Source organism: Pyrus communis, chromosome 16 (assembly GCF_041283825.1).
Source record: "Pyrus communis isolate YQ-2024b chromosome 16, ASM4128382v1, whole genome shotgun sequence".
In the NCBI taxonomy this organism is placed as follows: Eukaryota; Viridiplantae; Streptophyta; class Magnoliopsida; order Rosales; family Rosaceae; genus Pyrus; species Pyrus communis.
In genome coordinates, this window is record NC_142580.1 from 1,442,525 (window position 1) to 1,455,354 (window position 12,830).

The following is a 12,830-nucleotide window of genomic DNA, read 5'->3' on the forward strand; positions in this document are numbered from 1 at the left end:
GTCCTCATCATCATGATTAACTGTAGGACTAGTGTTTGTAACATCAAACCTTACTGGAACAACTGGAGTCTTCAGTAACTCCACCTGCTTTGAGCTACTCATGGTCTCGGTCGTTTCAGTTTCACCTTCATGCTTGTTCTGATTAACCATAGCAGCCTCATCAAAGGTCACATCTCTGCTTACAACAAATTTCTTCTCATCTGGACACCAGAGTCGGTATCCCTTCACGCCAGTGCTAAAGCCCATAAATAGAGCTTTCTTTGCTCTTGGATCCAACTTGCTTTCTCTGACATGATAGTAAGCAGGACAACCAAATATGTGTAAGAACTTGTAATCAGTACAAGGTTTACCAGACCATACCTCCATGGGCGTTTTGCCCTCATTCGCAACAGCTGGCAATCGATTAATGAGATGGCTTGCATAAGTAATTGCCTCAGCCCAAAACGCCTTGCCTAATCCAGCATTAGACAACATACACCGAACTTTCTCAAGCAAAGTATGGTTCATGCGCTCCGCCACCCCATTCTGTTGCGGTGTCTCCCTAACCGTGAAGTGCCTCACAATACCCTCATCTTGACAAATTTTCAAGAAAGGATCAGACTTATATTCACCCCCATTGTCTGATCTGAGAGTCTTGATCTTTCGACCGCTTTGCGTTTCAATCATCTTTTTCCACTTCAGGAATATCTTCAAGACTTCATCTTTACGCTTCATGGTGTACACCCATATTCTTCTAGAGAAGTCATCAACAAAAGAGACAAAATAATGGCTACCTCCCCAAGATGCATTCTTGGAAGGTCCCCAAACATCAGTGTGAACATAATCAAGAATGCCTTTAGTGTGGTGAATAGCAGTGCCAAATTTTACTCTAGTTTGCTTACCCAACACACAATGCTCACAGAATTCCAATTTGCATGCCTTTGCACCTTTCAATAAGCCTTGCTTCACCAATCCTTGCAACGCTTTTTCACCAGCATGCCCAAGACGCATATGCCATAATCTCGTGGTGTCTGTGCTATCTGCGTCAGCAGCTTCGGTGACAGCTGCTTCACCAATAACTGTACTCCCCTGCAAGAAATACAAGTTATTTCGTCTTGTACCTTTCATCACCACCAGTGCCCCGTAAACAGCTTTAAGAACTCCACCCTTCATGGTGATCTTGAGACCCTTGGATTCCAATGCACCCAGTGAGATAAGATTTTTCTTCATATCCGGTACATACCGAACATCACTTAATTCTCTGACTGTTCCATCATGCATCTTCAAACAGATTTTGCCTATCCCTTGTGTTTTGCAGGCATTATCATTACCCATCAAAACAACTCCACCATCCAGCTCCTCGAAGCTAGAAAACCATTCTCGAATGGGACACATATGATAGGTGCAACCTGAATCCAAAATCCACTCCTTGGAGTGACCATCAGCAGATGAACTAGCCAAAACAAAGTCGAAATCATTATCTCCAGATTTTGCAATATTTGCTTCAGAACCCGCTTTCTCCTTCTCTTTGTTCTTCAATTTGGGGCAGTCTTTCTTCCAATGACCCTTTTGGTGACAAAAGGCACATTCATCTTTAGCAGGAAACTTCCCTTGTGACTTTGAACGAGTTTTTCCCCGCTTCCCAGATTTTCTTTCCTCTGTTCGACCCCTTGCAACAAGTGCCTCGGTTTGTGAATTGTGAGTCTTTAGTTCCTTCTTTCGACACTCATGATTCACCAATGCCGCAGACACCTCATTAAGTTTCACCTCGGATTTCCCATACAACAAAGTAGTTGTCAAATGATCATAATCATCAGGCAATGAATTTAACAAACATAGTGCCTTATCCTTGTCAGGAATTTTCACATCAAGGTTTGCTAAATCAGCAAGTATTTTATTATAATCATTGAGGTGTTCATGCATAGAAATACCTGGACTATACTGAAAACGGAAGAGTCGCTTCTTCAAGAAGAGCCGATTTTCTGCGCTCTTGGTCATATACTTCTCTTCCAATTTTGTCCATAACTCCTTAGCAGAAGTTTCCTTCATATACGGGTATTTCAACTCCTTATCAAGGAACGATCGAATAGCAGCACAAGCATGAAGATTAATTCGTGTCCACTGCTTGTCATCAATATCTTCTGGTTTATCTTCCAGAACCATATCCAACTCTTGTTGATACAACACATCCATAACTTCACATTGCCACATACCAAAATTATTAGAGCCATTGAATTTATCAACCTCTAACCTTGTAGTAGCAATTTGATGTCTATTGGATGTAGATGCCGACGAAGACGATGCCGACTCCTTCCCCTTCACAGATTCATCTTTATCTCCAGCCATCTACTCAGCACTATTCACGGGACTGTAGCGCCAGCAAATTTTTCACTCCCACGAGAACGCCTAGTCGAAACACTAGGCTCTGATACCACTTGTTGTGCGGAAGCGTCAACCAAGTGTGAGTGAAAAATAAATCACAATAACTGACAAAAGATAAATGGAACAATACCAACAAGAACACCAAGATTTATACTGGTTCGGCAATGCCTACATCCAGTTTGGAGACGACGGAGTATTCCACTATAATCAATGAGAACATACAATAGTGTTTATCACTCAATTTCCCAAAGACCCGAATAACCCAAACTCTCACACTTACAATAGGAAGAGAAAACCAAAAATACAAAGCAAGACAATTTGAGAAAATTCTTCTCTATGCCAAATGGCTACTTGCTATTTTTCTTTCTTCCTTGTTTTCTTGATGTGTTTGAGTTATGCCTACACCTCCTTTTATAGGCCAAAGGCCTCTCATCAAGTGGACAAGAATTAGGCATAAGTGCATCCATTCTTTGACCACAAATTAGGCATAAGAGCATCCATTTTATTTCCCACATGTAGCATGCCAACCATCAATTTTGACCACAAAAGTAGCCAACATCATTTGTTGGTTTTAGACTACTTGTTTGAGCCAATAATCAACACTTCTTGGATAGTTTTTTTCCCTTTTACACTAGCTTAGTGTCTTTCCGCCAAAATAATGACTTAGAAATTTTCATCAAAAGGGTTGGCGACGTCAGACAGCAAATATAGTTTCCCGTGAAATTGCAAAATTTGCTCACAATCTGATGATTTTGTCTCTTGGGTTGGCTCTCGATCCCTTCTCCTAAGTGCTGAAGATTGATGAAGCAGAAATTTAATCATCAATGACTTTCCTTGACAAATCCATTATCTTTCCATTTCCCGCTCACTTTGATTCGTTCATAATCTCATTATTGTTCATTCCAATTCCAAGTGTGTAAACGTGCCCTCATAATTATGGACTTGTTCTCATCGTTTAATACTCCTTGAATACCCGACTTCATCGCCTATGGTTTCACAAGAAAATAAACTCTTTATTAAACCAGAAAGTTTAACGGTTCATTTAATTAGTAACCATTTCATTTTTTTTTTTTTTTTTTTTTTTGTGTTAGTGATAGTATGACAGAGAGCAATAATAAGTAAAGTGTGAAAAGAAAAATATTGTACAAAAGGAAAAACAAACAAAATGAAAAGGAGAACAAATTAATATTTTTAAGTTGTTTTCACTTTGAAGGTTTTGTTTTTATTAATTCCCTCTTTTGATCTAATTCTTGACCTTCATGTATTGAATTATGCATTGTATTGTAGAACTCAAAAAAACTTTTTGATTCCATATGTGTGTAAGCATGAAAATTACAGTCCACCCACATTAAAATTTTGATCCCGCCGTTAACGATAAGCGTGCCAATAGGCAGGGCCGGTCCTGAGATTTTGGAGACCCTGTGCGAGACTCAAACGGAGGCCCTTACAAGGTCTAAATTTTGGTTGCTATATTTTCCTTTATTCTCTTGTGTATAAATTGATATAAATGCAAAAGAAAATAAATAAAAAAGAAACATGGTTTGGTGGCTATGTATCTACATTTTTTATGTTTTTGGGTTCGAACTTACTTTTTAAATACAAAAAGCATGGTGTGGTGGCTATGTACATATCATATCACTGTACATATATCATAATCAGAATAAGTCATGCTCTTTATTATGAACTAGTTAAACAAATCACTGGTTATGATATTTGTAGCATCTTATAATGAACTGTTAGTTTTTTTATTGCATTTTTTCTCACTCCCCAAAGTGAGGATGATTCTAACCCCCACTCGGTGGATTGTCGTTAGATTAGTTAGAATTCAAGATTCGTGTCTTAAATCAATTAAACTAAATTAATTAACGGTAATCAATAGGGGATGAGCATCAACTGCTCACCTCCACTTTAGTGTTGTGAGCAAAGTTGTATTTTATATGGATGACTAAATAGTCTTCAAATATGATGAAAATTAGATGATCCTTAAAAGCTGACCAAAAGAATAAATGAACGACATGTATTCGATTAAATGATGTCATATATGAAAAGGGGGTTTAAAGATTATATCTTCAAACTTTTAAGGATTTTAATTAATTATGATATTCCTAATCATAGATTTATCATCAAAAGTTCTCTTTTATAATGATAGAAATTAAACTACAAATATTAAAGAGAAAAGAAAAAAAAATTAATGTAGTTCAAAAAAGGAAAAGAAAAAATTAATGTACTCTTTTATAATGATAGAAATTAAACTACAAATATTAAAGAGAAAAGAAAAAAAATTAATGTAGTTCAAAAAAGGAAAAGAAAAAATTAATGTAGTTCAAAAAAGGCCCCAAATGGATCTGCTACTGCGAGTCGAACCCGTGCAAACACAAATGTAAGTACCAGCGCTTGACGACTCCCTTTAGGCAACAAGGTTATTTATCTTCACACATTTTTTTATATGTAGTACATTACAAAGGTTATTAAAATTCAGGAGCCCCTAAAAATCGGGCCCCTGTGCGTTTGCACGCCTGGCTCCCCCTCAGGGCCGGCCCTGCCAATAGGTTAAACTTATTCACACCATAACATAAAATGCTATTACACTCAATTATAGTTGCTCATAAAATTAAAGGCAATCCGAGTCAGAACTAAACAAGAAGGCTATAGCTTGCTCTTCTTCCAGCCTTTATTCTTGAAGATATTAATACTACTCAAAGTTCCATACATGTATATGTTAGATATTATATGCTTGAGGTAGTTAAGTTTGTTTAGGATATGTGAGTAGAGATTATGACAAGTGTCAAGATCTTGTGAGTCTTGTAATAGCTTAGTACCTAAGCAATGTAACTAGATATATACAACATATAACTGAAAAGCAAATTAACAATTCATTCAATACAAAAGAATAACTTTCTTTCTGTGTAAGTTTTCTGCACTTCTTTCTGTTCACATGGTATCTTTCGCCTGAAAAGCTTCGTGCTTGAAGGTTTTTGATCTTGGTTTTTCTGTTTCCGCTCATCTATCTCTATTGACGGTCATTTCTCTTCTTCTTGGGATCTTGATCGTTCTCTGCTTCCTCGACTGGGTGCATTCTCTTTTCTGCACACCAACTGTTTGTCACAAGTTCTTAGAGAAATTTTCATCTGGGTTTTCTCCTGTTTTTGCTACAATGGTGACTTCTGATCAGCTGACGATTCTTCAGTCTCCTATAATGTCTCTTATATCAACAATTTCCTCTTCTGTCACTGTTAAACTTGATGATTCCAATTATCTCACTTGGAATTTTCAGATCGAATTGCTACTTGAAGGTCATGGTCTCATAGGTTTTGTGGATGGGTCGCATCCTTGTCCCGCTCGTTCTGTTGTGACTAGTTCTGCGGATTCCTCTATTTCTGCTGACACTGATGAGTTCAAGATTTGGAAAATGCATGATCGGGCGCTGATGCAATTGATTACAGCGACTTTATCTCCTTCTGCTATTTCGTGTGCAATTGGCAGTGCTAGTGCTTCTGACTTATGGATTCGTCTCAAGGAACAGTTTTCGATTGTTACTTGGGCCACGATTTTTCAGATGAAGTCAGAATTGCAAAACATTAAGAAGGGCACTGATTCGATATCAATGTATTTGCAAAGGATTAAAGAAGCTCGTGATCATCTTGCTGCTGTTGGGGTTCACTTCGATGATGATGATATTGTCATCTTAACATTGAATGGTCTCTCCTTTGAGTATAATACCCTGCGATCCATTATTAGGGGTTGAGAGAATGTTATTTCCATGAAAGATCTTAGATCTCAGTTACTTGCTGAGGAAGCAATGGTTGAAAATATTCCTGTTACCCCTTTCTTGTCTGCGATGGTTGCCAGAAATAATAGCACTGACTCAAAATCTTGTGGTGACTCTTCCAAGGCTGAAACCTCCCTTAATGGTCATTCATACGGAGGCTCCTCTAGGTTTCGATCAAACTACAACAAAAACAAAAACAAAGGGAAATTTCAATATGGTTCTCAGAATCGGTTTGGGAACTCTAAGCCTAACTATGGGAACTATACTGTGAATCACGCTCTGGGTATTCTTGGTACATCTCCACCAAGGCAACAGAGTTTTTCTGGTATATCTTGTCAGATATGTGGGAAGTTTGGACATCTGGCTCCCAATTGCTGATTCCGGAACTCTGAAACTGCAATTTCTGAGGGGTGTCAAATCTGTGGGAAAAAGAATCACAGTGCTAAATATTGTCATTTTAGGAATTCCAATGTGTCATCTTCAACTCCTACAACTATGCATGTTACCAATACTCAGTCAAGTGACCCAAGTGCTTCTCCTCAACAGTTCTGGCTCACTGATTCAGGAGCATCTTCACACATGACTACTGATATTAGTAATCTGTCCCTGGCTTCTCCATATCCCATTAATGAAACAATTCAGACTGCAAGTGGTGCAGGTTTATCAATATCTCATATTGGTTCTTCCACACTACACACTCCATTAAAACCTTTGCAGCTTAATTCGATTCTATATGGTCCTAGATTGTCTCAGAATCTATTATCTGTACATAGATTATGTCTGGACAATAATTGTTGGCTGATATATGATGCGTTTTGCTTTTGGATCCAGGACAAGGCCACATGGAGGATTCTCTTTCAAGGACGTTGCAATAATGGATTGTATCCCATTCCTCTTCCGGTTAGGAGTAATGCTGTCACTACAAAGTCTCATGTTGCATATCTTGGAGATCAAGTATCTTCTAGTCTCTGGCATAATAGATTAGGTCATCCCTCCAATTCAGTGGTCTCTGTCATGTTAAAGAAATGTAATCTGTCTATATTACCTGATTCATTGTCTGTGCTCTGTCATACATGTCTGGAAGGCAAGTTTTGCAAACTGCCCTTTGTTAATTCTGTTGCTAAGTCAATTCACCCCTTTCAAGTAGTTCATAGTGATGTATGGGGTCCATCTCCTTGTAAGTCTGTAGATGGTTTTAGGTATTATGTGACATTCATTGATGAGTGCACAAGACACTGTTGGCTGTTTCCCATTCTCAATAAAAGTGATGTTTTCTCCACCTTTGTTGGTTTTTATAACTATGTTTCAAATCATTTTGCCACTTCAATTAAAACCTTACAGAGTGATGGTGGGGGTGAATACTTAGTAAATCTTTTCAACAATTTTTGTTGACTAAAGGAGTGAAACATCAATTGTCCTGCCCTTATACCCCTGAGCAAAATGGTTTAGCCGAGAGAAAACATAGGCATATCATTCAAACAGCTATTACCTTGTTACAAACAGCTACCTTACCTCCATTTTTTTGGTCATTTGCATGCCAAACTGCTGTGTACCTTATCAATAGAATGCCATCACCTACACTTCACAATCAGTCCCCATTTGAGCTATTGTTTAATGTTGTTCCCGATATTAATCATCTCAGGATTTTTGGGTGTTCAGTCTTTCCATTGTTAAAACCATACAACAGTACCAAGTTACAACCCAAAACTACCAAATGTATTTTCTTAGGCTATGCTTCCAAATACAAGGGGTTCATTTGTTATGACTTTCTCCATGCCAAATTTTACATTTCCGGACATGTGATATTTGATGAGTCTGAGTTTCCATATTCCAGCTTCTCTTTAAACAGTCATGTTCCCACCACTCCTACTTCTAAACCGGTCTGTGTTTCCTCATCTCCATCTATATCCATTAATCAGGAGAATCATGTAGTTAACTTCCATTCCCTAACACCACTATTATGCCTAGCTCAGATCATCACAGTGGTTCCCACGATGCTTCCTTACAATCTATTACTGCATCCACAGATCCACAATTCCCTGTGGCTCCTGAGATTCCATCTGGATTCTCCAGTAGTGAATCTGCTTCTGAAAATAATCGTGAGTATGGTATTGCGGTTCAGCATGAGTTTCAACCTGATCATTTGCAGGTTATCCTTCCCATTCCTCCTATGAATACTCACTCAATGCAAACACGAGCTAAAAATGGTATTTCAAAGAAGAAAGCCTATCTTTCAGTTGTACAAGATGATTGCTCATTGGCTATGTCTCAGATTGAACCTGCAACATATAAGTCAGCTCTCAAGTCTCATTTGTGGTTGTTTGCTATGGAAGAAGAGTTGCAAGCTCTTAAAACTCAAAATACTTGGTCTTTGGTTCCCTTGCCTCAAAATAAGAACTTGGTAGGCTGCAAATGGGTGTTTAAAATCAAGAAACATTCTGATGGCTCTATTTCTCGGTATAAGGCACGGCTTATTGCCAAAGGGTTCAATCAAGAAGAAGGCATTGATTATGGGGAAACCTTTAGCTCTGTTGTCAAACCTACCACAGTGAGGCTGATTCTAGCTTTGGCAACTCATTTTGGTTGGTCTCTGCAACAACTTGATGTGAAGAATGCATTTCTTCATGGCGTTCTTCAAGAGGAAGTTTATATGTCGCAACCACCAGGCTTTAGTGATCCTAATCACCCCACACATGTTTGCCGATTACATAAGTCCTTATATGGCTTAAAACAAGCTCCAAGGGCTTGGAATGAGAGATTTACCTCGTTTCTTCCTTCTCTGGGGTTCCTTTCCACATATTCAGACCCTTCATTGTTTGTTAAGCATGATGAACAGTCTGTGATTATTCTTCTCCTGTATGTTGATGACATTATAATTACTGGCAGTGATTCAAAGGCTATTACTGCAGTAATTACAGCTTTGACTAATGAGTTTGATATTAAAGATTTGGGTCCGCTTCATTATTTTCTTGGAATTCAGTTTACTCAGACTTCCAGTGGCTTGTTTCTTTCTTAATCCAAATATGTTTTAGACTTGCTGGTCAAGGCAGATATGGTTCATTCCAAACCTTGTTCCACACCTTGTTTACCATATAATAGGTTACTCAAGGATGATGGTCACCCTTTCAATAATCCTTCTTTATATAGAAGTATTGTAGGTGCTCTTTAGTACCTTACTTTCACTAGACCTGATATAGCTTTCTCAGTTCATCAAGTGTGTCAGTTCATGCACTGTTCTATGGATTCTCATTATGCTGCTGTGAAACGCATTCTCAGATATTTGAAAAGTACTGCGGAGCTTGGCATTCAGTTCACACATGGGGAATTGGATTTACATGCATTTAGTGATGCTGATTGGGCTAGCGATCCCAATGACAGGAGATCCATAACTGGTTCAGTGGTGTATTTAGGGCCTAATCCTATTTCTTGGTCTTCGAAGAAACAAAATACAGTCTCTCGGTCCTCAACCAAAGCTGAATATAGGGCACTCTCTAGCACTACTTTTGAAATTGATTGGATCAAACAACTTCTTCATTTTATGAAGATTGATGTTCCTTGTCCGACTACATTGTTTTGTGATACTATGTCCGCAATAGCTCTTGCTTATAATCCAGTTATGCATCAGCAGACGAAACATATTGAGATCGATGTCCACTTTGTGCGTGAAAGGGTTGCAAACAGGCTTCTGCAAGTGCATTTTGTTTCTTCGAATGAACAGTTTGCTGATGTCCTAACCAAGGGTTTGTCTATTCCCTTATTTCAAACGCACTATTACAATCTCAGACTTGGCAAGCCTCATCTTGAGATTGGGGGAGGATGTTAGATATTATATGCTTGAGGTAGTTAAGTTTGTTTAGGATATGTGAGTAGAGATTTTGACAAGTGTCAAGATCTTATGAGTCTTGTAATAGCTTAGTACATAAGCAATGTAACTAGATATATACAACATATAACTGAAAAGCAAATTAACAATTCATTCAATACAAAAGAATAACTTTCTCTCTGTGTAAGTTTTCTGCACTTCTTTCTGTTCACAGTATAAACCTTGTGCTTGGCGCTTATTCCTTGAGAAGATGGGCATCAATATCTTGAATGACATTGACCAGAAAGCTGAGGTACTTATGGGGAGGCGAATCGGTCTCGTTCAGTTTCCATATTCTATAGCAATTTTCGTGAAACCAATTCGCTTTTTGGACTGACTTGGAGAATGATCTTAATGCTTTTCTATACCTCAAGCACATCTGATCCCTCCAAAGCTGCAAGACTCACCCACTTGTTTGCTTCGTCCATTTCCCCTTATTTCCTTCAAAGTCTCGGCCCTTCCATCTACACGTACGTATATATGTAGATCATTCACATAAATTACAACTATTCATCCACCAATGATCCGATCATGTTATTCATCGTGAGGAAGTGTAAACCCAAGGTGCATTGCATGCTCAATATATTTCAATTTTAATTATAAAATTAAACCTTATAGTTAACCACATAAGAGGTGAGGTTCATGTCTCCCTATTCTCTTATAATAAAGCATATCTTGTTTTGAATTTTTTATACAGAGAAAAAGACAAAAAGAAAAGTGTGGGAGGAGGGAAGGGAAGGAGATGGTAATGGGAGGGAAAAGAATTGTATTCTGAGTGTTCATGAGGGAACCTAGAGAGCACACGACTCTTCGTCTTCAGATTTGAGAGTGAACGCTTTGCACCTACATCATTCTAATGATATTGCCCAATTCTCTATTTTATTTGAAGAAAAAAAAAAGCATGAGGTAACGCAAACCCTAGCTAGGTTTCAAGTTAGCATGTTTATTTTGTAGCAAGCCAGTGGGAATTAATTAAGAAAATTTCAGTTTGGGTTAGGAGGATAGATGAGGGTGATTAATATTACCTATGGTGTATTTCCAGACTTGACAGTGCCAGAAGTTTCCCAGTCCCCTTCATGTACTGCAACATGGTGTACATTATCAGAGGCTTGGGAACGTACACGTGGTGCTGGTTGCTAATGACTTTGTACAAACAATTTATCAGCGTTGGCTTTGAACTCTACTTCAGGCCCCAGTCTCCAGCTTGTAATCACCAGCTCCACTCGCAAGCCATTTTCTTTAATTATTAATTAATATTAAAGTTCGTCTAAGATTATTTTGAAAGAAAACTAATGAAAAGAATTTGAAAATTTTGAGTTTTAACGATAAGGATAAAATAAATGATAGAGTGAATAGTATCAAGATTGACTTTTTAATGTAAAAATGTAGTTTTTCGTTAAAATGAACAGTACCATGAGCTTTTCGTTAAAGTTCCCCATTTTTAAAGGAGATATCAAAACTATCAAATAGAAAAACAAGACAGCATCGTTCAAAAAAAGGAAAAGGGGTCATCTTCGGATCCGTTTTACCTAATCTTCCTCATCAAACAATTCGGACTCCTGAAATTTGATCCAACGGCTAAAGTTATTATAACTTTTAGAGTAGGTCCATATTTTTAACCATTTGATCAAATTTTAAAGACCCAAATTATTTGATGATGATAATTAAATGAAAGGGATCTGGAAAGGATCCCTTTTCCAAAAAAAAGAAAAAGAAAAACAAGACATCAGGAGGGCATTTGTTTACCCTCACTAAAGTGTATTGGACTGGACAGTACTAAGGGTTAGTCTAGTCCCATGTTTGTTTCCGACAGGGACTAGGTTTAATGAGACTAAGTCTAACTCGCCTAGACTAAATCAGGGACTAGCTGGTCTTAGTGAGACCCCTCGAAAACCATGGCACTAGCTAAGATTGTCCCCTCTCTCCTCCTCACCCTGCTCCTCAACCACTCACCCTTGAAAACCATTGGACTATCACAACCAATTTCATATAAAATACCAAATTGAATATGGGAGTGAGAGGATTACGATTCTACCTGAATCGAGGCCAAAATGTGATCGGAGGTAGCCGAAAAATGGCCTGGAAGTCTCAGCCGGTTTGGGTTTTTTTGAATCCATGACAGATTCAAGCATGCAAAGCTCGGATATGGGACCAAAGATAAGGAAGAGTTTGTTAGTGGTGCAAACCTCATCTAATCCAACGAGGTTTAGTCAAAAAACTCGCGAGAAACTTGCAACTCATAAAAAAAAAATGGAGTTGTGACGGTTCTATTCAACTAGTGCAGAGCTAGAGAGAGAGAGAGAGAGAGAAAGGGAGGGGAGAGAGAGAGAGAGAAAGGGAGGAGAGAGATACAGATTGAAATCGAGAAGGAGGGAGGAGAGAGAGGTTGGAATCGAGAGGTTTAATCTAGGGAGGAAAAGATTGGAATGGAAAAGGAAGAAAAGAAGGAGAAAAAGAGGGACAGAATGGGACGGTAAGGGAGGAATAGAGGGATAAAAAAATAGGATGAAAATAAAATATTAATAATTATGGATTAAATAATATAATATTAGAGTTTGTTAATTATCCTGGTTGTTAGTTCAATACTGCACCGAACGCTTCACTAAGTTAGTCCAGCTTAGTCTAGTCTAAGCCAGTCCAACTTAGTCCCTAAAACTAGTCCAGTCCGAAATAATCCGGTGCAACAAATGCACCCCAAGTTTCTTTCAACTAGGGGTGGGCAAACGGGTACTAGACCCGCGGGGCGGGTTGGGTACATGCGGTTCAGGGTGGGTACGAGGCGGGTTTTAAAATTGTAAAACACAAACAGGACGGGCCGGGGCGGGTTCAAGAAACTAA

The 12,830-nt window shown here is 38.4% G+C and overlaps 1 pseudogene; it reads right to left on the bottom strand.

Moving 5' to 3' along the window:
* Positions 1-10,188: 10,188 nt before the first annotated feature.
* Positions 10,189-11,958, bottom strand: LOC137731224 (MLP-like protein 329; annotated as a pseudogene).
* Positions 11,959-12,830: the final 872 nt, after the last annotated feature.